The sequence below is a fragment of the Cupressus sempervirens genome, chromosome 3 (genome assembly GCF_028749045.1).
Source record: "Cupressus sempervirens isolate cs-2001-9-10 chromosome 3, ASM2874904v1, whole genome shotgun sequence".
Classification (NCBI taxonomy): domain Eukaryota; kingdom Viridiplantae; phylum Streptophyta; class Pinopsida; order Cupressales; family Cupressaceae; genus Cupressus; species Cupressus sempervirens.
This window is the reverse complement of record NC_143120.1, coordinates 98,639,199-98,647,412: the sequence shown is the minus strand read 5'-3', so window position 1 is coordinate 98,647,412 and position 8,214 is coordinate 98,639,199.

The window sequence follows — 8,214 nt, the reverse complement described above, 5'->3', positions numbered from 1 at the left end:
CCTGTTTATGCTGAGCATTCCACAAATAATCAATTTTAGAGTTAGAATCTACAAAGCTCACTCAATTATCGAAGGAAATCCAGTTTTAACTGAGCTCACTTGGTTAACAAGGAAAGTTGGCATGGAACTAGTGTTAATTGAGCTCACTTGGTTACCAAAGAAAATTTATTTTAGGATGCAATGTTAGCTAAGTTTACTTAGTTACCAAAGGAAAGCCTTTTCTAAGTCAAAGTTGACTGAGTTGGGTCGACAAACAAAGGCTTTTTCTATTATAACATATTGAGTATGTTTGATTAATTTGTTAGTTCTAGTCGACTTAAGGGTTGATTATTGATTTATTTTATGTCTATTCAAGCTTACTTGTCAAGGTAATTCATATAAGTATAAGGTCAAGTTGAGGATTGAAAGTCATGTAAATGAAGAAGATGAATAAAGGAAGAGAATTGGAAGGATAAAAGAGTATCTAAGTTGACCAAGCTGCAAATAATATTCTAATCAAGGAGGATCAAGTAATCAAGCTAGAATAGAGATCTGAAGCAAAGTTAGTTGCATTAGCAATCAGGGCAAGTCATTATTACTCACTAATAATTGTAGCAGTGAATCAAATCTCCTAATAGAGTTAGCTTAACAGCTTTGGAAAATCCTCTACTGAGGTGGAATTTCTAGATTGAAGTGTTTGATGACCTCTAACAAGGACACTCCTAATAGGGTGATCTAAATCCTTTAACAGTGTCAAACCTAACAGTGTGTTCTGTAATCTTTAACAGGGTTGGTTCTTAACAGAGCTCACTTCAAAAGAGTGAAAAATAGTAACTAGTTACAATTGTTGGTTTTCCCAGATTAGATTTCCATGGTAAATCTTGGTGTCTCAATTGTTCATATTATTTTCTTTATGTTTCTACAACTAAGTTAATTAAGGTTAATCACACTTAATATCTTAAGATCTGCATGTTTAGTGTTAACCAAGTAATAATGCATGTATTTAGTATTAACTGAGTGTTTATAGAGTGACAATTCTTCTTAGTGTTAATCAAGCTATACTATGTTAACCAAGTGATTATGTACTAAATGATTTACAATAGTTTCAATAAATCTTTGGTTTTGTATTATTGATATCTTAAGGAACTTGGATTTGTTTTTGTGGCAATTGAATCACCCCTCCCCTCTCAGTTATTCCACTTATATTTCCAACCAATACATGCCAAAAATCCAACTAGAAACCAAAACAAAGAACCAGACCTAGGGAGTTTGATTAAGGTGCTCCAACATGAAAATTGAAGACCAAAAATCTTTAAATCTAAGTGATTATATCCAATAACACAAAGTCTTCAAAAGTTGAAATGGGTTTTGAATGCATTAGGCACCTCAAAGTCTACATAACTCACAATCAATATCCAAAAATGTTGTCTCATAACACCTTTAATCAATACAAATTTTGAAATTAAGTTGCCTCTTTTATTGATAACGATTTACATTTAAATCCAAGCACAAAGTCTTAGAGTGCACATATAAACTGGCAGAAATTTCTTACCTTGCCAAAAAATTATTATTTACAATGACCTCCCTTCTTTATATAGGAAAATAGGTGAGAGAAAGGTAGAGGGAAAGGGGAGACTCTCAACCACCTTGAATTATTCTCCAACAAACTTCGAACTTATTTGACTAATTTAAAGTTTCATGCCTAATGTAGTTTCAAATTGACTAAATGGGCTGATTGTAGAGGGACATGTTATCCTATACTTACAATATAATTTCTCTTTACATGTAATCTTCCTACTTGTATTTACTTAAAGTGTATAAAAATTTTGAATCCTTGAGCTAGATAGGCGACTAAGAAATATGATAAGATCATTGATCTCCTCCTTGAACTCTAACCTTTGGATGCCTTTAGGGAAAGATTGAGTCTCCTTTGAATTAGCTAATTTTTTTTAATAATGAATTTTATGTATTAAGAACGATCTCCATTCCACCGCTCCAAGATTTTCTATCTAGTGATGCTTGTGACAAATGTAGTGTGAGGAACATGAAAAATCTATTCAATAGTATCTAGATCAAGATTATTGATGTTATTACCATCTTAGTCCTTAATAGTTCTAGAGGTTGCATCAAAATTTCTGGGGCATGAAAGGATGAACTCAGGTTCATGAGCTTCCACAGGATAAGGTAGCTAGCAAATGAGTATGACTTTGTTTGATCCAAGTCATATTCTTGATGGCTTCAACATTAACTCTTGTGAAAAATATTCCATATTCATGTGTGCTACATTTGTATCTCAAACCTAATCACTATAGGAAGTTACTAGTAATGGTGGGATGGAGTTGTGGTACTAGTCATACTGGTACTTCATATTTTTCTGATCTTTCCCTTTTACTGATGCAAGCTCTTTTGACATTGTAGAATGATGTACCTGTGTAACTGTCATATGAAAGCTCCACAATCTAAGATAATCATCATATGAGGAGTCCATAAAAATTTATTTCTATGTAAAAATACATATTTGGACAAAGTATGAATAGGGAAAGTATATGAGATGACTACAAAGAGTGAATTAGCAAATGGGTCAAGCTCATAATGGCTGAAAATGGCTAGAATAGCCAAAATATATATTTTAGAGTGGATTACATTTGTAGACAGCGAGCTTTAAAATGAGAAAATAAGGAGTAAAGTGTAATGAAATGGAAACATAGCATGTTATAATAGGCATAAGTCATGCTATGCATCCGACAACCATGTGGGAAATTCTTTTTCAAACATAGGGTATCCATATGGAGGTTCATGGAATGCATATTGGTGGGACTTTCACTTGCATTCACTTGCATTCTCATGAGGGAAAATAAGGGACTTTCTTCTATATTAGAACTAGATTTTACCCCAACTGCGTATGCAAGTAAATGGGACCTTGAATATGCAACTTGAAGAGGTAGACAGGAGAATAGAACAAGCAACTTGACAAATAAAAAAGAAATTCACATATGAAAATGGAAATGATGAGACTTGCACATACAACATAATAGATATATGCAACAAAACTTATGAAAATAAAAACGAATCATACCCTTTTATCAAGAGGCAAGAAAAGAAGTCGTTTAAAATACTTTAAAAAATCTAAAAATCCAATCGAAGAGATTTCTTAGATTTATAAATATTGAAAGATGAAGTGTTAAATAGAATTTGAATCTTATCTCAATCCTTGCAAGAGAAGACTCAAAATTCACCAAGTGTAGGAAGTTAGAGGCAAAAATTGTATCATTTTAGTAATTATTTTGACCAAACAATTTACATCATGTCGTGAATTTGGAAAATGGTGACCAAACCATACCAAGTGATTTAAAAGACTTGAATGCAAGCTAAACTTACCTTAATCCAAAAAAAATTTCTATTTTAAAGGTGTAAATTGCTAAAAACTAGGGCATTTTGAGAAAACACGTGCCGTAGATGGGGTTGAGAAATGAAGAAAACACTCAACAAACTCCCTTTTTGAGTAGCCTAAAATGTTATTTGGGTGATTTTACAAAAAAATGACCCATAGATCATTAAGAATGACCAAGTGTTGCTCAAGATATGAGAATTTGAAGGCTGCAAAATTCATTTTTGAGAAAAATGCCTTAAAAAGTGAAGTTTTGAGAGCCAAAAATATGTTTTTTTGGGCTAAAAATCACCACTTTGAAGTTTTTGATTAAAAAAGGCCTCATGTTATTAAAACACACTTTTTGGTTGCATTTGCATGTTCAAAACATATGCATTGGCTTGAAAAATGCCACTTTGGATTTTAATGCGCTACAAGCCATAAAAATAGTTTTTTAGAAGTCATTTGCATGTTTAAATGATATATGAATGGATCTAAAATTGCCACTCTTTCTTAAACATATTTTTTAGAAGTGAAAAACACGTCTAAAGCTGCATGTAATTTCATGGAAAATCACCACTTATGATCTTTAAGTGAGAAACGAGGTTTTTCAATGCATATATTGTTGGCATGGCAGTCAAGTTTGTTATTAGTGACACACACTTATTTAGATAGTAAGTATCTATCAAGCTTATTGTATAGTTAATAGTGTTAACCAAGTATTTTAGACTCTATCAAGTTCTACAGTTGCTACTAAATTCAAGTAACGATATTTAGTTTGTGTCGCGTAGTTTGTACTAGGTTGATGATTATCAATGTAAACTGAGCTTCATAAGGTTTACCGAGTCTCTCAGTGCAAACTGAGTTGTGCAGTGGTTACTAAGTTTGTAGTTTTAGCAATTTGAATCTAGTTTAACCAAGCCATACAATTTCAACCAAGTGATTCAATCTATACCAAGCTCATAGTAATAGCATTGACTGAGCTATGCAATGTGAATCAAGTGACTCAGGTTATATGCCAAGTTTTATAGTATTCACCAATCACCAGTGCAAACTAAGTTAAAACTACTTAGAAGTGATTATTATGGACTGAGCTTCTATGTCTACTAAATCCATGATGATGTTGAGCATTGAGAGTGGATGTCAAGTATCATAATCTCACTAAGCTAGTCTTCAAAACCTGAGTTCCTGTATTTGGGCTGACTATGTGTATTTTGAGTAAACTTGTATTGTAGCCAACTTTGTTGATTTGTAAATTGGATTGGTGTATATGTAATGTATTATATCACATCCATAAAATATATATAACATGAGTATGATGCAAATTTGAAGAGAAAAAGTGTGTAGTAAAAAAGGCTATAACAGTATAAGAAGCAACAAAGATTTATCTATCATAACAAGGTGATCATTTCACTCAAAGGAATCTCATTCAAAAAATCAAGTTGCAGATCAAAGATCAGCCACTAGTTCATCCTAACAGGTGGAACAGTTAAATCCTTTCACAAGGTAGACTTAACAGTCTTTTGTATATCTCTTTACCGAGTGCATACTTCATTGTATGTTTGTAAATCCTTTTGCAAGGTGAACCTTACAGTTCTTATTGCTCCTAACAGGTCAGATCATCAAAAGTGATCATTGTAAGCCTTAACAAGCTAACTTTATATTGCAACACTAAAGCTTGTGGGTATCAACCCCACCCCAGTTTTACTTTCTATTTGGAAGGTTTCTAGGTCACCATATTGTATGTCAACATATGCTCTTGTGCTAGCTTTCAAAATATGATATTAGAGCGTTAGACATTTCATTAGCCAAGGTCTCTTTCACTAGTTGATTTGTGTTTGTTTTAATTACTAACCACTTGTCATGTCTTTGAACTTTTGGCTTTTTTTTCCTTTATCTTTATTTTTGCACCCTTGTAAATGGATGTGGAGTTAGAACCCTTGGTCTTGGGGGATTATTCCCTTTGACTAAGTGATCTTCTATCTCATTGAGATTCATTAGATACTTCTCTTCTCTTTATTCTCTACTTTATCATGGGTGTGCATTGATCCATGCTCTCACTAAAGTTGGGGGTAAATGTACCATCTTAAATTGGAAGCACCTCAATTTAATCAAGATTTAGCACCCATTAATTAAATTTCATCATTTATTTTTATTCCTCCTCTTTCTTCTCCTTTCTCCTAGGAGGAATTTGGTAGGACCTAATAGATCCTCTTTTAAGCTCCTATTCTCATAGTGTAAATATCAAGGAAGGATCTAACCACCTAGACCCTCCATTTCCTTCATCCAAATACTAGGAATCTATTTTCTAAACTTTAATAGTCATATCTCAAAAAATGCACCTGATTTCTAGGGTCCAGGACCTATTTTGGGATCTTGAAGTAATCATGAGGGTTTAGGCCTAGGTTGGCAGGAACGTAGTGCATCCCTTCCCAATTAGGAACATATAGTGCATCCATGTTAGTCAAGTCAAGAACATAGTATTTCCTTTTTGGGCCAATTAGGAACATAGTGCATCCTTGTTGGGCGAATTAGGGACCTAGTGTGTCACTACTTAGACCCTATTTTGGGTCTATTTCCTAAGTTTCATACCTGGATTGATCTTAGGGTGTTAACTTCTAGGTAAGTAGACCTATAGGATAATGTTAATTTTGATCCCTTTATAAACCCATCTGTTTTCTCCATTTTTCACATCATGCACTCACAAGATCAAGAAAGCTCTCAAGATCTTATGCACTAAAGCATTTTAGAATTTCAAGAAAATTACTCCATTGAAGACCAATGATTCAAGCATTCAAGCCATTGAAGGAAGTTGTGCAAGATCTAGTATTTTAAACATCCAAGATCTCCCTTCATACACTCAAGATTCTTTGTTGTATCTTCTACATTCATCCTACTATCATTCCTAAGGATGATTTCAAGCACATTCATTCATGAAGTTTTTGGTTTCACATTGATTTCCTTTCATAGGGTTTTTGAAGTTGAGTCAAGGCTATTACATCTACATACTTGATTACATTTCAAATTCAAGACCATATGCATATATTTACATTTCTTTGAGTTAAATCTATTTCTACTACTTGCTAGCTCATTCTCTATTTTCTATCTCAATTGAAGGTTAATTCCTAAATTTTTATTTAACTGAGGCAACCCCCCTCCCCCCACTATAACAAACAAATATAACCCTTTATTTTGTAAGTTGTAGATATTTAAAAGATGAACAAGGTGTGGATTTAGATATCCTTTTTGCAAAACTTTAGAAGTGTGAAATTAGAATCAGGTTCATATATTGTTAATTAGGACCATATTTCTTCTTTTCACAAGGAAAAGTCATCCCTGGTAAGGAAAGTTGACTCTTCCAAATAATCAAATGATTTATGGGTTTTGTAGATCTTGATGTTTTTAGTACAAAACACAAGATTCATCCCTTTTGGAGAACATCTAACAACTCATTTTTAGGTTTGTATCTTGTGAGGTATATCATCTTCTCTTTTCTATTTTAATACACTTTATTATCTATTTATATTTCAACTATGCATTGCCTATCTACTTGCCTAAATTATTCTTAAAGTGGAGGTGAGAGGAAAATGAATCCAAGAAATTCATCTGTTTGCACTAGTTCATGCCCTGACACTTCCTTTTGTGCCAATAAAACCTATCTTAAGAGGTGTATCTTTGTTTTCTACCTTCATTAGTTATTAGGGTGATTGATTCCATTTTCCCCCTTAACAATTACACTACAAATTGCACAATGATCTATTGTAAGACAATATGGTTGTTGATATTGATAGATTTGACTACAAGAATTTTGGTGATTATGAATGCCTAAAACACAACAAGAAGTATTAATCCTATTGTCTTGGGATTGTATTAGGTTTTATTGTTAGCTTCATTGTACTTGTAAAGTTGTAGAATTTTGATCATTTTGTGGAACTTATTACAAGCTTTCTATTTTGAGTATTTTTTTTTCATTTTGAGGAATCACATGACCAATTCTCAATCCTATCTTGAACATTTGAATTTATAATAGTGGATCAATGGTTAGATTTGCATATCTATCAATATTTTATAGCTATAGGATAATTTTACCATATGGATAGATACCTTTGAAAATATATTGTCATTATAAATATTGCAAGTAATATTATTCTGTACTATTTATTGTCTCACAACAATATTCTTGTTGTGTGGCCATCTCTAATAGTATTCAAGGGAACATTATCGACCATCATATATATGAATTATGATGTATTGAGTGGAGTTGTGGGAATAATAATATGATGAGAAGTCATTTTTTAGGAATACTACAGTCTAGTATTTGGTTGCAAGTCTTTTTATTTCCTTTTACTATTGAATTAGTTATTTATATATTGGTAAAAAGGGAGAGTTAGTGTTTGGTCATGTCAAGAGAAAAATAATTTTAGAGATATAATTTAATTCACCCATTCAAGGTTAAAGTGGTAAATTGAAAGGTACGTAAGGATATTGTTAAGGGGAAAATATGAACCAAGGATATATAACCCTAAGTTCATCAAATAACCACACTTACACAACTCAGATAGGGAGTCAAAGAAATTGATTCTTTCAATCCTAATTATAAGAGACTAGATCAAGAAATATTAGTGATATCCAAGTGAGAAAGGAGTGCCAATGCAAACTAGGTCTAGTGGGGTAGAATAGGGGAAAAGATACAGAGTCCTTGAAAGCACTATGAGATAATGAGAGCTAGGGCTAGATATATAAATGAAATAAGTAAATATGCTGAAATAAAAATAAAGAAGGTAGAAGACACACCTTTTAGATATGATTTTATGCTTGTTGTACTTCTAAAAAATGATAAATAATGTTGGATTTGGGCCTGAAATGTT